Raw genomic sequence first — 19057 nt, 5'->3', positions numbered from 1 at the left:
GAGATTAGAAACTTTTAAAATGTGAAGCTATATTTCTATATGGATTTTGAGGCATTTAGTGTCATTATAATTCGTTTGATTCAGACAACTTCTGATGCAAGTCTGAATGACCATTTATAAATAGTTCTGCCCAGTTGATAGCACCAGCAAAAATATGCGGAGGGGGGAGAAGCATTTGTGGTTTTAAACCTTCCCCATCCAAAATATTGTTAAAATATTTGTTTACAGTGATGATGGTCACAATTAGGCTAATAAAAGATGAAATCATGATCTAATGGAAGATTTTGTTTTCCATATATTTCTAATTCACACACAATCCAATATTCCTTGCCACTTCAGAACTATGAAGGGGAAAAAGATTAAAGCAGAAGAAAGCAGAAGAGTCATGTATTCAGTTTGAAATGACGTGACTGAGAGCTGTGGGTAGGTGGTATGGGGGTGTAATGGCATCTGAATGCTACAGGAGATGCCTATATATATATTTTAACTTACCTATAAAGTTTAAATTTGTTACTGTTGCATTTTGGGAAGCAATCTTAATTGGGAAATTTCACAAGAACAACTAAATTGTCCTTATTCCCTATGTGCCTGATCAATTTCTTTATAACTGTTTTACTAATTTATTGGGTATTGCCTGTTTTCCCTTGAGGCTCTGCTTGGTGTGGAGAGCAGAAATGCTTTTTCTAAGTACTCAGAGTCCAATTGTGTACAAAATACTATAATCCCTTGCAGCTAACATACACATTAGGGGGCTTGAAACATGATTGGTCTTGATCTAAACCAATGACAGCATTGCTCAATTGAGGGTAAATGCAAGAGTATGATAATCCAGTAGACCAGTCACTCGTTGCCTGTCCCATTTCCAAAAAGTGATCACAATTTATGTTGTTCACACTGCCATCTATTTGGCATGTCATGCTATCATGCCAGGTTTGCAGTGCCGTGTCCCAAACGCTCCCAAAACGTTCTGTTCCTAGGAGAAATTATTCTGTAGCAAGCTAGAAAAACCTGAAACTGTTGAATTTATGACTCAAAACTTACAATCAACTTCCCTTCCTCTCCTCACAAGAGGCACCCTGTGAGGTAGGAGGGCCTGAGATAGCCCTGACATTACTGATCTGTGAGAACAGCACCCTCAGGGCTGTGGCTAGCCCAAGATCACCCAGCTGGCTGCATGTGGAGGATAGGGGAATCAAACCCAGCTCACTAGATTAGAAGCCACCACTCTTAACCACTACATCAAAGCTGGATTTGTTAGAATGGCCTGGGTTGGTAATTAAAAAAAAAAAAGATTTTGGGAGGGGGAAGACCTCAGCAGGTTATAATGTCCTAGAGTCTACTGTCCAAAGCAGCCATTTTCTCTAGGGGAACTAATATCTGTATTGGAGATCAGTTGTAATTCTAGGAGATTACCAGCCACCACCTCAAGGTTGGTGACCCTTTTCCATGTTCATAAGCAGGGAACCTCTGAACAGGTATACTGGAGAAGGAAACTGAGGAGGGAAACAAATTCCATTTCCAACTCAGATTGCAGTATCCCATTTCTTTTTTGGCCTACATACAGTGTTGCCCCGTCTTTGTATTGGTCAGAATTATATGCGCATATGCATGTTTTTTCTGTCTTTCCCATCTGTTCTTTGTTGTTGTCCTTCCCCAAAGACACAGAATTTTCTTTCTTGCGCTCATGAAAGTAGCATAGTACTGGAATGAGAACTTCAAAATCTTGTAACTTTATATCCAGTGAATTTGGCACCAAACACGGAAAGATCCTTAGCTTCTTAGTGTAAGTGCGACAGGGAGGGGGAGTCATTTCACGCTCTCTAGGCAATATTTAACTTGTTTAATTTAGCTGTTTGGATTTTTAAATAAGATTTGGTTGGACTATTTCTGTGCTAAGTCTGCATGCTAATGGGGCCTAGATTTTGTTATGAATAGAACTGTGAGGGGAGCTGCCATTTAACAAATGTGACTTCAGTAATAGACCCCATTCCACTCTTTCCATAATTATCCAGAAAATGGAAGTCTTTTCCAGAAGGGTTTGTTTGTTTGGCATAATCCAGTCAAATGTCAATATGCTGGAATGCCATGCAATTCATTGAGAAAGATCTTAAGTGTTAGGTTTATGTTCTCAAGAGACTTTGACTTTGCCTAGTTTGCGCTCAGTATTTGTAACCCCTAAGATGTTACATGATGAATATGATTTCCCTTGGCCACCAGTACAAATGGAATTTCATCACAATCTATATATGGCCAGCAATCTAACCTGATTCTTGCCTGTCTGACACTAACATCCGCGCTCTGAACATACTAAATTGGAATGAAACACTATTGATTTAACTATACATGTAAATACATTTCAGATGGTGCCCAATAATTCACCAAAGCCTTTGTTGTACTTTGACCTGATCATCACTTCTGGAATTGTGAGACCATTTTGTACTACATGAAGATGAAGGCAATCCTAAGCTGCTTTGAGACTCCTTCGGGTAGTGAAAAGCAGGCTATAAAAAAGACAACACTTTTTCTTCAAATTGTGTGGTTTTATTCAGGAAAGGCTATTTTCTTCAATAATGGTCTACAAGTCTGCATACGCTGATAAAATGTTTCTAAAAATGTGCCTCTCCACAATATGTTAATGGGTACAAAATCTAAAATGAGCTTGAGTCCAGAATTCCAGCATGAGTATGCAATTAAATTACATTAACACTCAGTTAATCTACTTTTTATTTCCACTGGAAGCACCTGCTCTTCCTTCCCCACCCCCTACCTGGTCAGGTAGTGATGACCATTGTTACTTACTGCAGGATGATAGCTAGCTCCACAGCCAGTTAGCGAGCTTGTACAGAGGATTTTTGTCCCTGACATCAGTCTCCTTCCGGTGCTTTAGGTATTGTTTTCACCCTAGACTTGTGTCCTGGAAAATACAGGAAATGGAGGGGGACAGAGAAAAATAAAGGATGGATAAGAATGATGCACAAAGGGAGAACTTCCCCCTTTTATTAATATGCCTCATTGTTTTCATTGCCCAAATATATAAAATAAATAAAATAAACAAGGAGTTTCTTGTTTAGTTTTTAGCTCATTGGAATGCATGCACATCCTTAATTTGGATAAAGGGAGAGAAAAATGCGGAAATTGGGCACTTCTATTTGTACTCCACCAAAATTGGGATTCGTTTTGTGTTGGATAGCCTTCTTCAGGGCTAGAAGCTGGGTAGTAATTTGGTCCATACACATTAGGGGTATTACAACATTCTTGGCAGACATCTTAACACCGCCCGTGGCGCCGCGGGCGCCACGGACTAAATAAAACGGTAAGGCGTTCTGAGGCGGGATGTGTCCGTGATGAGGGTCCGGATTGGACCCTTCCTCTGGACAGACAATCGGAGGGAGCAATCGGCAGGCGCGCAGTGCCTGCCGATTGCTCCCTCTGATTCCCAGCCCTGAGCAACTGCGAGCCGCTCACAGCGCGGCTCGCAGTTGCTTTTTTGTCACCGCCCGCAAGGGAGCCCTCGGCAGCCGCGCGCAGCGCGGCTGCCGGGGGCTCCCTACAACACAAACCTACGAAGAGCAACTGAAAGAAAAAAGAAAACCAGCCAAAAAGCCCCTACGAGCCGCGACAGAAGCCGCCGAGGAGCGCCCCTCCTCCAACCCGTGCGCACAGCGCGCCTTCCGGGGCCTCCCTGCCCTCCTGGCTGCAGAAGAAAAGAAACCTCTGAGTAGCCACGGAGAGGAAAAAAACAGCCAAAAAGCCCAGCGAGCCGCGACAGAAGCCTCCGAGGAGCGCCCCTCCTCCGACCCGTGCGCACAGCGCGCCTTCCGGGGCCTCCCTGCCCTCCTGGCTGAAGAAGAAAAGTAAACTTCGAGGAGCAACCGAAAGAAAAAAAAACAGCCGAAAAGCCCCGATGATCCGCATGAGAAGCCGCCGAGGAGCGCCCCTCCTCCAACGCGTGCGCACAGCGCGCCTGCCGGGCCCTCCCTGCCCTCCTGCTTGCAGAACAAAAAAATCCTTTGAGGAGCCACCCAAAGAAAGAAAAAAAAAACAGCCGACAAGCGCCGCCGAGCCGCGTCAGCAGCCGCCGAGGAGCACCCGTGAAGAGCCATGGAGGCGCCGCCAGCCTCCTCTTACAGGTAGCTTCAGCCCCTCGCCTGCGCCTCGCTCTGTCCCCGTCTGCTAGAGCCCATTGTATTCTTTATACAATGGGCTTTTTTTACTAGTTTGTACATATTTTCCATAAAAATTCTGCCCTCTTGAGAGGGGGATTTTAGAGACAGGTGGAAGTATGCATCTCTACTTTATACTAAAAGCTTATATTTACTGCTGTGTGCTACCAACACTCAATAACACTTTAAATTTAATTTTTGAAGAGGTTCAGCAACTGTAGATTTGCTTCTGGTTACGTAAAATTCTTTTAAGGATGTCATTTTGAGTAATTTCAGTTTCTTTGTGGGCCTATAGCTATTAGTGGGCTTCAAGATGACAAGCATGATAAATAATTTAGCTTGGAGTTATTTTTACTGCAAATTCATTTTTCATATTTGACTCTTCTGTAGCGGTTGTATCCAATTTAAAACATCAATCCTAAATATAGTTTCAGTCCCCTGGCTTTAGAAAAGGGGTTCACAACAAATATGCATCCTACTGCACAGAGATATACAATTCTGTTTGTAGTTACAAGCATTTTACATTTTAACATAAGCTTAAAATGGATGATCATTAACTTGTGTGATTATAGAATACTAGAAGACCAATTATAGTACCAGTAAAAGGAACTGCAGTCCAGATAAAGGTATTCACTTCTTTCCTGAGTTCAGGGCTTGATGTATCAGTGTATGGACCTAACACACATAAAAGAGAACACAGTAGAATGTCCTGATTTCTCTTCCTGTCAATACATGTTTGCCACACATGGGTACAATGTATTGAATAGTATATAGCCTGTGATATGCAGAATCAAGAGCTGTACCTCATTTTGGGGAGGTACCAATTGATGGAGCTATGGAGATGCAGAAATGGACAGCCCACATCACAAAATGCATTCAAATGCTGGATTTAGGGTCAATCTAGATAAGATTTTTTCAGAGATTAAATCTGGGTTTACTGAACCAACTTTCAGACCACCAGTCATATATTGTGCCGCTTGATGTACTAGTTAAGAGTGGCAGTTTCTAATCTGGTGAGCTGGGCTTGATTCCCTGTTCCTCCACATGCAGCCAGCTGGGTGACTGTGGGCTCATCACAGCCCTGATAATGCTGTTCTGACAGAACAGTCCTGTCAAGGCTCTATCAGCCCCACCTGTCTCACAGGATGTCTGTTGTGGGGGAAAGAAGGGAAGGTGATTCTAAGCTGCATTGAGACTCCTTCAGATAGTGAAAAGCAGGCTATAAAAAACAACTCTTCTACTGGGAAAGTGCTCCTAGGAAGGTGCTACTGGAAATATCTCCTCCCTCCACGTGTCCCCATGGAATTCTGTGGAGAGTCAGTTAAGAAATGACAGTTGAAGAAGACAATTAAAAATTGACTGTGGACTGGGAAGGAGGCAAAAGAACATAGAGGATCAGAAAGGAGCCTCATTCAAATAAAAAAGGAACTGTTTCTAGTTAAGAGAAGTAATCCCTGCCCAGTGAAAAGGGAAATAGCTCTTTAAAGAACACTGATCTCTAGTCTGTGTATATAGAAGGATTTTGGGAACCTGGTTGTATGTGTCTGACTTTAAGACCTGAAGAGTCAGTGAAACCCAGAAATCTATGGCTTGAGCATCTCAACAGAAACTGAAAAGAAAACCCTCTCTCCTCAAAGTTATAATAGCAGGGACGCTTACTTGTTGGTAACAAATTATCTGGAGTTAGTTTGATTACAAAGTTATCTGAGTTTTATCATTGGTTTACCTCATACATCCTACCTCTAATTCCACCTAACCTTTTCACCTCTAAATTAACTTTTATTTTGAACTTTCAAAAGTCTCTTGTGCCGTTTCAGAATTTGACTATAAGAAGGTGAGTATGCTGGGCTGGGCCAGCATAGCCAGACAGACACTAGGTTCAAAGCCTGTTTTAAAAACATTCTGTTCTTTTTAATGTGACTCCACAACACTGTAAAAGTGTTCAGATGGCTCTCTAAGATGAAAGAGCTTCTGAGGTAATCTGGACCATTTCCAAATGGAGGGCTAAAATGCAATTGGCCTCCTGCTTGCAAACATGGGGTGGTAAACCTTGCGTTTGCAGCCCTCCTCATGGGGAGACCCCTCCCACGTTTTCCCTCTGCCCCATTGCAGCTTTTTGCCTCCCGATGAGGCTGCAAAAGAAAACTAGCCAAATTTCTCCCCCCACTCCTTGGCTTGTCAATCACAAGCCACCAATCACAGCAGTTCTCTTGTGGACTGAAATTTTCTTCACCCCCGAGCCCCAAAATGTATTTTTTAAAGCACTTCCACATTGTTATGTGGTAATGCCACAACACAGATGCATTTTTAATAAAAATCAACACTGCTGCATTGCTTTGGAGAAACACCAGAATGATACAGCACTCCCCCCTTTTTGGGGATTTGTATTTTTTTTTTTTTACTTTATGTCTGGGTGGATTCTTGAGAAGGCTACACATGGGTAACTGGAGCCCCAATTTTGTGTGCGTGTAAACAGAAGGCTTTAAAACAAGGGGCATGCATGCCTGGATGATCAGGAGAAAGCTGCATTAACATGTGCCACGCCATTTAAAAAAATACTCAAAGCAGTAAATGGAGAAGGAAGGATGGGTGCAAGGGCAGGACAACACTATAGAGACTATTGCGCCATTTCCCCTTCATATGGGCTTGCCTCTGGTTGCTCACTGGTTGCTCACTAATGGGATACAAGATAAAAAGTGGCAAATCTACTTTTTGCGATTTCCCTCATCCCAAGGCAAATCTGGGTAAAACTCAAGCCAGACCTTGGACAGCCTCCTGATGCAGGTGAAGTCATGTAGAGGGGTCTCTAAAACCTGCCAGCAACCAGAGGCTTTCCAGGGGCAGATTTCTCATGCGAAAATGGTGTTGGTTTCCAGTTGTTAAATAGTTACTATTTTAAAACTCTGCAGCATTTCTGTGAGTGAGCTCCCTTGCTAGGTAGCCAAGTCGTTAGTGTTGGAGAAATGCAAAGTCTTTGTTATTACTGCTTATCAGTATCCTCAGCAGACAGGAGAGAATAGGAAGAGGTTGGTTGCTCATTGTGAACAGTCATGAAGCTGCAAATAGATAGAACCTCATGCATCCTATTAACTTATTCAAGTTTTTTGGGTAAGATGTTTGTATTTCAAGCAGAATTCCTGACGTAAGCAGAGAATATAAGCAGAATGCATTGTATATATTTAAAGTGTTTCGGTCAACCCTCTGAACGAACTGTTCCAGCAATGGTCACCAGCCCACAGAGGTTCCCTTTCTCCTGCATCAAATTCACATCATGTCTCTTCCGCCCTTTGAAGAGGCAAAGCTCTAACATATTGCAAGTTCTGACATTTGAAAACAGCATGATGTTGTTTTTTTGGTGAACATCTAAAGACGACAGCAAGAAATCATAGCACTTTCTTTTTCTCAGTCTTTTCATGGTTTAGCTCACCATGATTCAGTACTTTACCCTTTTTTGTTTTGTATGCAGCAGTTTTTCAGAAAACATTGACAGCTTTCAGGTACACCATAGTGGTTGAGTTTACTGTTATAAAATGTGACACTTCAAAACAGCGTTTAAAGAGAAGGGGGTACACAGAGAAAGAAAACATCCATTCTTCTCTTGGTAGAATTGATCCTGTCAGTAAGGACTGATTCTGTCTAACTGGCAGCTGCCACTTATGAAAATCTTCCAAGTGAACATTATTCCCCACCCCATAACAGTGAGAAAGCTGAACTGTGCTATTCCCAGTTGTGATCAGTAGTACACAGTGCTTTACTTTACATGACTAATGGAGACTTGATTATAAAAATCTGTTCCACTTAATATTTCTGGTAAGGCCTAGGAGGAGGAGCTGATCTCAGGGCTTAAGTACCACTCAGTGCTTAACACCCATTCAGGGCGGCTGTCCCACTCAAGTGCCTCCTCCTCCAACTGGCTTGCCTGTCTGTTCAGTGGCCAGCCAATCACCTTCCATCCCCAACCACTCTCTCCTCTTTCTACTTCCTTCCAAGGCTCAGAGGCTGTAGATCCCTGCTGCACAATAGCTGCCCCTGCCAGTGATTTCCGTGCCCAGGAGCCTCCAACCTGCAGCCTTTCCAGGTCCTGGGGGAAGGAAAGGCCATCTGCAGAGTTCTTCCACCCCACCCACCCCAATCTAGCACTCTTTGTATTCCTGAATGCAACAGGCTTTGTCCCTATCTTTAAATAGGACAGGGTCCTATTAAATAAAAGAGTAAGGCCACCTGGGGAGGAGTTAGGGCGGGCCCTGTCCAGGATAAAAACTCAGAGGGCCCAATCAGGAGCCGCGAAGCGGCTCCTGATTGGGCCCTCCGAGTGTCCATCCAGGGCCAAGCAGCCAATGGGGAGGCGCGCAAAGTGCCTTCCTATTGGCCCCTCACCAGGACAGACCAAAATTCCATTCACCCAGCCCAGTCTGGCTGCCAGTCTGCTCCTGACCACCAAAGGGAGAGGAGGTCAGTAGGGCTGCCAAGGGGAACGAAGAACAGAGGCTTGGATAGGCTGCGCCAGCCCTTTTCCACTCAAGGCTGTCCTAACTGCCATGTCCAACTGCAAATTGCCTCAGAACCCTGACAGAGCTGGCAGGAGGCTGTAGAGTGCTCCCCCTCCCCCTTCAGGCCTGCTGCGAAGGAACCTCTGACAGGCCCTGACTGAGGGAAGGAGGCCTTTCCAAAAGCAACGCAGGGAAGACTGAGGGCCTTCCTTTTGAAGATGGGGGGGGGGGGGGAATTTCGCCTTCTGCAAAACAGTTGCCTGACAGGGAGGCCACAGAAAAGCCCCTTCTCACTTAAAATACTTCTCTGCCCGGAGGTTAGACACAGCCAAGCCATGTGTCTTTCTTCTTTGCAACTCTCTGCAGATTTGAGGCCACTGCACAGCATTATTCTGCAGAGGAAGCTGGCTCTTTTGTGTCCTGTTTCATCTGCACAACAACCCTGTGCAGTAGGCCTCAAGTCTTTCAATTCAACAACAACCTGTGTGGGAAGCCTTAAATGTTTCTTCTCTACCACAACCCTGTCCAAAGTAGCCCTTTCTTCCTGGGGAGCTGATCTTTATACTCTGCAGGTGAGCTGTAATTCCAGGAGCTCTCCAGGCCACACCTGTAGGTTGGCTACCCCTGGGTTGGAAATATTCCTGGAGGTTTGAGGTGGGACTTCAATATCGTACAATACCTCAGAGTCCAGCCTTCAAATGAGCCATTTTTGCCTGCAGTTGGTAGGGAGTGGTGCAGGAGTGTCCCTCCTGGCCTATGGGTTATGGCCAGCCCTTATCAGCAACTGTTTGTATTCTGGGGCGCAGACAGGCAGACCAGCATCAATCCTGTGAGTCTGGAAAGTGCAGGAAGATCTAAATAAATATTTACAGCCTGAAACTAAATAGAGAACAAGTAAATGTCTGGAGACACATAGTAACTGAAATAGTAACTGGCAAATAACCTTGGCCTGGCAAATAAAAAAACAATATTAAAAACCTTACTAAGGTCAAGACTGCTGTGCACAGACAGTCTTCCTCTTAGGGTTGCCAGCTTCCCTGTGAGGCTCGCTACCCCACCTCCCTCATGGCGAGTCTGCTATGGGGAGAGAAGGGGAAGACGATTGGAAAATGCTTTGAGACACCTGAGGCCTGCTGGGTCACTGCGGCCCATTCCCAGTTCTCTCAGATCTCTCACACCCCTACATACCTCACAGGTTGACTATTGTGGAGAGACAAATGGAAAAGGTGTTTGTAAACCGCTTTGAGACTCCTTTGGGTAGTAAGTAATAGGGTACAAAAATCCGTTCTTCTAAGGAGCAACCATGAAAGAAGCATGTGGGCACATAACATTTTACCAACAGTGAAAATATGGGAGACAGAAGGAACAGGGTGGACACCTGTGTACTGTGACTACCCCATGTGTATTAGGGCAGAGGGGCATTTTGGTGAATGTGGCCTAATTCACACAAGAAGGGAAATGACGCAGAACTGGAGGGAATTGATTGCCATGTAATCTTCCCCTAAGAAGAGTCTCCAGTCTGATTTTCCCTTCACATATCTGAGGTCATGGCTCTGGAAAGCTCATCTGTAACCACTATGCCACAATTCCCAAAGGTCAGTCCTCTCCCACACTGAATGAACATTCCACAACACAGGTTCTTGACACCCATATCTCCACACCCATGGCCTCATTTGCCACCATGCCACCACAACCTCCCACACAACACACATGACAACCCCATGCCCTTACAGACTGGACAACTCCTCCCCTTCCTCTTCCCACTGCCAAGCTCTAGCGCCCGTTGTATTCTTGGAGACAACGGGCTTTGCCCCTAGTTCTTCTATAAAGTCTTTGCTTAACTTACCGGCATCCTTGATAAAAAATTGAATCCAATAGCACCTTTAAGACCAACAAAGATTGAGCTTTCAAGTGCATGCACTCTTCCTCAGAATATATGAAGAACCATCACAACTGTAGAGATATACGGCAAAAGAAAATTGTGGCAAATTATTAAACTGTGTCAAGTATCCAAATTAAGCCATATGATGCCATGTGAAAATTTCTTTGCTAAAACAGCTAATCAGTCCTTTTGAGTTCAGTTGTAGTTCACAAAAATACTGGAGAAATAAAACTGTCCTTGTGGTAATTAATAGCAGACATTTTCACAGTTGTGAAAAGAAATAATTAAAAGAGACTAGTTGCTGGCCTCCACCCGTCTCTACCCAAGCGTGGAAGCATCGCTGCAAGTGAGAAGTTGTGCTACCAAGTATCTTGTCCTGACACCAGGGAGTTAAATTAGAAATTACATTTCATATTACTAAGATCACATTACAGTCACATTGTCCCAAACAAAATAAATTAAAAAGAAGGGATTGTAAGGAATGTGCATGTAAGAGTTGAATGAAGTTAGCATGCACAGTGAGATAAAAAAAAATCTATGTCCTTGTTGAGTCTAGGCACATACCATACATACTCAAGTATAAGCCGAGTTTTTCAGCACATTTTTTTACACCGAAAAAGCCCCCCTCAGCTTATACTCAAGTGAGGGTCCCACTAGGGATGTGCGGCTCGGCTGAGACAAAAAAAACCCTGAGGCATGGCTGACACTTACCTTGACTGGCCTGACTCCTTTCCTGCTTCAACTTTCCCCCTCTTTGTTCAGGCTTCCCAGGCCTTGGAACAAAGGGAGGGGTGAGTGAGAGATAGACCAATGGCTGGCTGGGCTCCCTGTGAGAGGCCAGCCAATCATTGCAATGCATTTTGCAATGCTGAGCTTGCTCTGGTAGCTTGCTGCAAGGAAGACAAGATGCGGGGGGGGGGGGAGTCTGGGAAAGTTATCCTACAGGAAAACATGTTTTGGGGAAAAAACATTTCCTGTCCAAGCATACAAGGTTTTTCCTTTTTGAAAATCTTTGTTTGGCCAGAAAATGTATATAAGGCTAGGGGTCTTCTTACCTGCCTTCTGTTGCTGGCCTCCTGGCCTGTGCTGCTCTGTCTGGTAGAGCAGACTCTTATAGTCTGATTCCCAGAGATTGTGTTGCTGGCTGGCGGCTGCGCTAAACTTTGAAGGATCATCGCTGGAGAAGACATCAACGGTTTGACTGAGGGACTCTGATCTCTCCCCCCCCCTCTTAGTTCACTTTTCTTCTTCCTCTTCTTAATCAATTCTTCCAAACTATTTTTTGTTTGTTTGTGTGAGTGGGGTGGGGTGAGTTTTGGGGGTGCTTTGGGATTCACTGTTTCTTTCTCCTAGTCTTTCTTTCTTTTATCTGAGAAGCAGCATTGTTTGGCTTTTCTTCTTGGGGTTGTGTTCCATTTAAAAGTTGATTTTTACAGTTCTTTCAGTGTTCAGTTTTACAGTTCTTTATTTCAGTGTTTTGTTTGGGGGCGACTATTGCTGTAGTTAGAGTTGTCCATTCTCCCAGTTTCGTAGCTGTTGTACTTGTTGTGGTAGGTTGCCAACTTTGGGTATGGTTGTTCTGCACTGGTTTGCTGGCCTGGGGGGGCACTTTTTGGTTCTCCTACCAGAGCTGTTCTCACAGAGCAGTTCTGTGAGAGCTCTCTCAGGATGTCTGGCATGAGGAGAGAAAGTATCCCCTCTCCACCTGCTTGTAGTAGGAGGGGGAGGTTGATTAGCCTATCTTGCCGGGTTAGCTTGCTAACCGATAATGTTATATTGTAATTGTTGTTGAGGGATTTTAATGGATTTTATTGGGGGTTTTAAAATGTTGTAACCCGCCACGAGCCATAAGGGAGTGGCGGGCAATAAATCGAGATGATGATGATGATGATGATGATGATGATGATGATGATGATGATGATGATGATGATGATGATGATGATAATAAAGGGAAGGCGATTGTAAGCTGCTTTGAGACTCCTTTGGATAGTGAAAAGAGGGGTACAAAAACTAGCAGGTATTAATCTCCTTGACTTTTCTCTATTTGTTGCGGGGGGAGGCTAGATGAGAGAACCTGTGATGATGAAGTATGGATTAAGCGCTTATGCCACTCTGATCTCCTCCATTGGTATCTGTTTTTATTTATAGCTGCTGCATTTCCCACCCTCAGCTTATACTCAAGTCAATAAGTTTTCCCTGTTTTGCTCAAATGGTTATTCAGGAACTTAGTGGAAAATAGGATAGTTACTACAAAAATGGACTCCTGCCTCCTGTTGTAGGTTGGTTTTTGTTTATTGATCGGGTATCATTTTGTTTGTACAGGGCTTTATAAACAATTAGAAGAAGCCTCCAGCATGTCCCCCAGTCCCTTTCTTCATCTATTGTGCAGAACCAGTATAATGAAGTATTCTAGTTCAAGAAAGGAGAGTAGGCCGAAAAGGTCTGTTAACTCTGGGACTGCAATTCTTTGTTATTTTAATAACACTTGGGCATTATTTGTATTGGTTTTATAGGCATATCTTCAAAAATAAAATGAAAACATAAAGGATGGCACAATAATGTCATAAGAATATGTATCTAAGAATTTCTAAGAAAGGATACATTTACTAGTTAGAAGAAAAGCAAATTCTCAACCAATAACATTCCACTGTACTTAGGAAGCCCACCAATGCAATAAAATGTACAGCAATCATGTAGCCATTTTTCACAGGAGTAAGAATGGATTATTATATGTTTTCATGGACATCAGCAACATCTCGTGTCATTCAGGCTCAACTGTGTCTAATGTAGCTGAACTCCAATACTCTGCTTCTATAGTTACTGTAAGGGGGAAAACATTCCTAAACATTATATTCACAAAATCCCTTTTGCTTTCTTACTCATCTTAAATTATTGAACTATAATAGACATTTTAAATATCCTTTTTAGGAGTAATGTTAATATGATTTCCTGAAGCCTTGAGCTAATCAGAAATAAGCTGTGGCAATGAAACATGAAAAGATGTTCTGGAGAATACAATAGTGGCTGTTTGCTCATGATGAATAGCTGGGTGTTCATTTCAGAGGCCAAGTTTCTGAGGTTGTTGAAAGATGGTTAATAACTGACTATTTTGTGCAGAATTCTTCATGCAAGTTGTGAAAACAATATTCTTACGTGCCGTACACTGTTTTAAATATAGGATTACCATTTCATAAATTGAAGAGTCTTGCAGTGCCATCCTAAGCAGAGTTACATCTTTCTTAGTCTGGTGAGCACTGATGGATGTTAACTTTGACTGTACTACTAATGTGCTAAGAAAAATGGAAGAGCTGCATTTGTGCTTCAGGCACCAATGGAGAATCTGACCCTGAAAATCAATTGCCCTTAAAATGTCATTGAGAATGGAAGGGTAGCAATGGCATTTTACTAAGTCAATAGACAGTTCTGGAAGAACCCCTCCCACTCCATACTCCACTTACAGTTGGTAGGGATGTATGACTATTGAGCTGCACCTTCCAGTAAGTACAGATATTAAAAGACAAGCTAAAAGCCCAGATAGGCGCAGATGTTACTAAATTTAAAAGCTATAAAGACACATCATAAAGACAAGACAGGAAGAATTGATTGAAAATGGGAGTGTGCTGAACTGTTAAAGCATAATGAAGAATGAGAAATGTAAACCGCATTGGATAGAGAGCAGATATTTAATGATCTTTTATTTATTATTCTAACGTGAAACCCTCTGGACAGTTAAAGGATGTTCTTGTTTAATGCTCCCATATTATATTATTTTTTCTGAAATGCTGTCATGCACTTTAAGCAGGAAGAGCTGGGCTACTTTAGGCATGTGCTTCACTGGAACGGATATTTGTTTTGATGCAGACATTTATGCTGCGATGTCACAGAGGAAAGTCTTATATGAAGAAGCACCGGAGGACTGGGTGAGCAAGAGCAGGAATGACTGTAAAGGGAAATGAGTCTTTCGCATTTCATCCCAGCTACTCATCTCTATCTTCATCTCTGAAACAATTTCTGAAAACTAAACAGGAAGAAAGAACAATAGCAATATAATCACTGAGAATGCATGAATTTTGAAGGAGTGTGATGATGAGCCAGAGAATTAGATATTATGCTCTGAGCAGAGAAATAATTAGTTGAAGGACTGATCTACTAGACTAGCTTCTAGTAGGCAGTATAGTAGAAGAATGATATCAAAGAAATTCTATGAATTTTTTTAAAGTGGCTTACATATTTTGTTATTTTTAAATAAACATGTTCTCATGGGTTCCATTTTTCAGGCCATCAGGATAAATATGCAAGGGTAAGCATTGCTGGAGAACTATATCAATGATAGACATGTTGGATGAGATATGTACACAGAAAGTAAAAATAACTTAGAATCAAATAAGCAACAAATATTCTCATTTTTCTACTACTCCCAATCAACCAATTGCCAATAGCCTCTTCACATGTTTGTCATTAAATGGATATCTATCAAGTGACATGACCATCAAGGGACAATGATTTAGTTACCATAACTGACATTTATGGGAATCTGCATACCTCGTGGCACCCGTAAACACTGAAAGTAGGGCACTTAATAGTTTCCAAAAAGAGAAATCCTAAATCAATCTACTTGGTATTCTTCAGGTCTATGCAGTGGGGCTTATTCCCATATAGAAAAACTGTTCAGCATTAGGATTAGCATTATCACAAATATTGTGGTAATGGTATAAATTCACTGTCTCAGTAAGAACAATGAGGGTCAGTATGGTGTAGTGAGCAGACAGGTGGACTAGAGACCTGGCATTCAGGTTTGTATCCCCACTTCATGAAAGCAGACTGGGATACTTTGGGCCTGTCACAAGCTCTCATCCTGGTTTACCTCACAGAGCCATTGTTGTGGGAGAATGGAAGAGGGGGCACCATTGCACATCTGTTCTAAAAGCCATTTTGAGACCAAACTGAGGGGGGGGGAGGATATAAATAAATAAATGCAATTTCATGTTTCTTTTAGGTGCTTTGGTTGACAGATTTCTTGACATATCAGAAACCAATTGCATTTTATTTTATTTTTTCATTATCTAACTGTATACGTCATCACATTAACCACAGTGGATTGGTCCTGTAATGCCTGCATTTTTTTGTGTCCGTGGCTTTGTGCATACCTCATTCCCACAATAAAGAATAGTCATTGAACATTCAAGTATAGTCAACTGATTAAAGAAGCATTTACCACATTTTAAAAAGCAAAGAAAAGGGGGGGCACCGTTGCACATCTGTATATTAATGAGACTGAGGCATTGAAAATATTCAGAACCTGAATTGCCAGTTTATGACGAATCTGAGAATATATTTCTTTTGCCTTTTTCCCTTTTCATTTTAGCTGCTGAAGTGTGAAATTAAACACAACTCTGTTCTAGTAAGCATCTGGGTCAATTAAATTGTGTCTTCCAAAACAAATATGTGAGAGATGTTGTATTTCAGTGCTTCTGGGAACCGCTTTCAATGCAGCAAGCAGAAAAGATGTTTATAATTCCCTCCCCACCACTGTTCAGAATTCCTTTATTGAACCTGGCAGTACAAAAGAATGAAATCTACTTTCATTTCTTCATACCCAGATGCTATGTAACCCTCTTAAATTGGTGTGCATATGGTCAAACGCTGGGTGATAATTCACACAATCAGTTTAACAACAACTCCCACAAGTTGCCAGCCATCTTCTCAATCCTATTGCATAAAACTTGCCAAGCTCATGGTTTACCCTGCTGTATAAAGAGTTTGCATATATTTCTTATATATTTGAATTATAACACACATACATCAAAACAAGAATGTAGTAGTGTCCATTTTTTTTAAAGTTCATTGAACACATGTTTTTGGATGTTGGCCAGCAGCCAATTCAAATAAACTCATTATGAATGTCTATATTACTGCCAATTGGTACGTTTTGGTAGGATGGCATATTCTCTGCTCATAGTGAAAGAAATTAGAACCAGGGAAGTTGTGTTATCACCTGGCATTAGGCCTCCATCCAAAATCCTCTTATCTGTGAAATGCAATTTACTAAATGGGAGTCCCAAGGCATTTATTTATCACAACTACCATCAGCTGATTTTAATCTCCCATAGATCACTAAGTTTCTGCATAAAAATAATGAATATTTCAAAATATGCTGTTCGATTAATCAGCAGTGTCTTTTTCATCAATCAGGAGGTTTGTTAATATATATTAATCATAATGGCAAAGTTTTCATTTTTATGATTTACATTCCACTCAGAATAATATCTTAGAAATAACATATCTATTTCATGCAATAGTATAGCGATCCCCAACCTGTGGGCCACAGACCACATGTGGTCCGTCGACTAATTGGAGGTGGGCTGCGAAGGACGCCTTCTCCCCCCCTCCGGCCCTTTACTTCATCCCCCGCGGCTCTTTACAACACACTTTGGGTGTCATTGTCTCCCATCACTCCCAGATGGGACTATCTCGTTGCAGAGACACAAACTACCCCCCCACCGGGCCTCAGTAAAATTGTCAAGCGTTGAGTGGTCCCCGGTGATAAAAAAGGTTGGGGACCACTGCAATAGTAGACACAAGCAAAGAAATATGCTAAGAGTAGATGAATTAAATGGATTTTAGACAAAATACAATTCTACCCATAGCAAGCCTGATCCAGACCTATTCCACACCAGTGCCACTGTACTGAGCTGCCACTGGGTGTTTGGGCTGGGGCAGGTTGCCCTGCCTCTTCCTGGGTCCACACAGGGGAGCATTTTCCCCACAGCATCCAGTCTACTCCAGATTTCTGCCTCTGGATGAGGTAGCCAGGGTGGCAAGGTTCCACTACACTGCATGTCTGTGGAGGCCAGGTTTTGATTTTTAAGAATGGGGTATTGCCCTGAGGCTGGTGTGGCCACTGGCTGGGCCTTCTAGATCTTCTGCTGCTCTTAGTGGGCAGGACTACATACATCACGTTCATATTAATTTCTGTTTGATGAGGCATGCCAGAAAATGTGTCCCACATCAAAGAGTGGAAGGTTTGCTCTAATGAACCACAGTTTCTGGCAAAAGAACTGTAAGTTAATAATTAGGCAAAAACATGATTTTTGAGAAGCGGCTTGCAAAAGGCATCCAGACAAGACTATATATATATATGTTAAAAATATCTAGAGCAGGAAAACAGCCAGAGAAACAATGGGACCTTTGGATGACAAAGGAATCAAGGGTTGCTTAAGGAACATGAAGAGATGGCCGAGAAGCTCAATTACATTTTTGCTTCTGTGTTTGTTGTAGAAAGTGTGGGCATGTATCTATGCCATAGCCCCTATTTTCAGGAAGGGAGTCTGAAGAACTGAGCCACATTGAGGTGACCAGACATAAAATTCTAGACCTACTAGGGAAATTAAAAAGTCTCAAGCTCCTGATGGCATATACCTGAGAGTTCTTCAGCAACTCAGATGTGAGATCATTGATCACCTAACCCATATATGTAACCCATCACTAAATTCAGCTATTTAGTGTCACCTATCACTAAATTCAAAGAGTAGCAAATGTGAAAGCATTTTTAAAAGGATCCAGATGAGAAACAGGAAATTACAGGCCAGTAAGTTTTTCCCAGGTAGGTTAGTAGAAACTATAATCAAATATAGAATTGTTAGGCACAAAGAGAGACCAAGCTTGCTGAGGGAAAATTAGAATGGCTTCTACAAAGGGCAGTCCTGTCTCTACAGCCTTTCAGAGATCTTTGAATAAATAACCAAAGTGTGTACAAAACAGTGACCCAGTAGACATTATATACCTGGACTTTCAAAAGACTTTTGACAAGGTATATCACCAGATACTCCTGAGTAAACTTAATGGTCATAGGATGAGAGGATGGGTTCTCTTATAGTCTGAAAACCATTTGTGACAGGAAAAGAAGAGTAGGAATCAATGGACAGTGGAGGGAGATAAGGGGTCCCACAAGGATCATTATTGGGACCAGTGTTATTTAATTTATTATTCCATACGCGGTTTGGGCCCAGTGTATTTGAGAGACCGCCTCCCTGCCTAGACCCCCAAAAGAGCCCTATGCTCAACCACCTCCAACTGGCTGCGGATCCCTTGCCCCAGAGAAGCACGTCGGTCCTCAACAAGGGCCAGAGCCTTCTTGGTCCTGGCCCCCACCTGTGGAAACGAGCTCCCTGAGGAGATCAGAGCCCTGCCCGAACTTCCACAGTTCCGCAGGGCCTGCAAGAGGGAGCTCTTCCACCAGGCTTTCACTTGAGGATGATTGACGTAGAACAGCTGCTGAACCCCCAGACTGAAAGAATGAACCCATGAAAGAATCAACCCCCAATGTTACTGTTAATTGTTATTTATAATGTGGTTTATGTTACGTACTGTTGGTACTATACATCATTCTATGTAATTTGTATTATATAATGTTCAATGTAAACCGCCCAGAGCTGCAAAGAAATGGGTGGTATAAAAATCTAAATAAATAAATAAACAAACAAATAAAAAAAATCTGTAACTGGGAAGTAGCCAAGTCTGGA

Source organism: Paroedura picta, chromosome 6 (assembly GCF_049243985.1).
Source record: "Paroedura picta isolate Pp20150507F chromosome 6, Ppicta_v3.0, whole genome shotgun sequence".
NCBI lineage: Eukaryota > Metazoa > Chordata > Lepidosauria > Squamata > Gekkonidae > Paroedura > Paroedura picta.
This window is presented reverse-complemented; position numbering follows the sequence as displayed.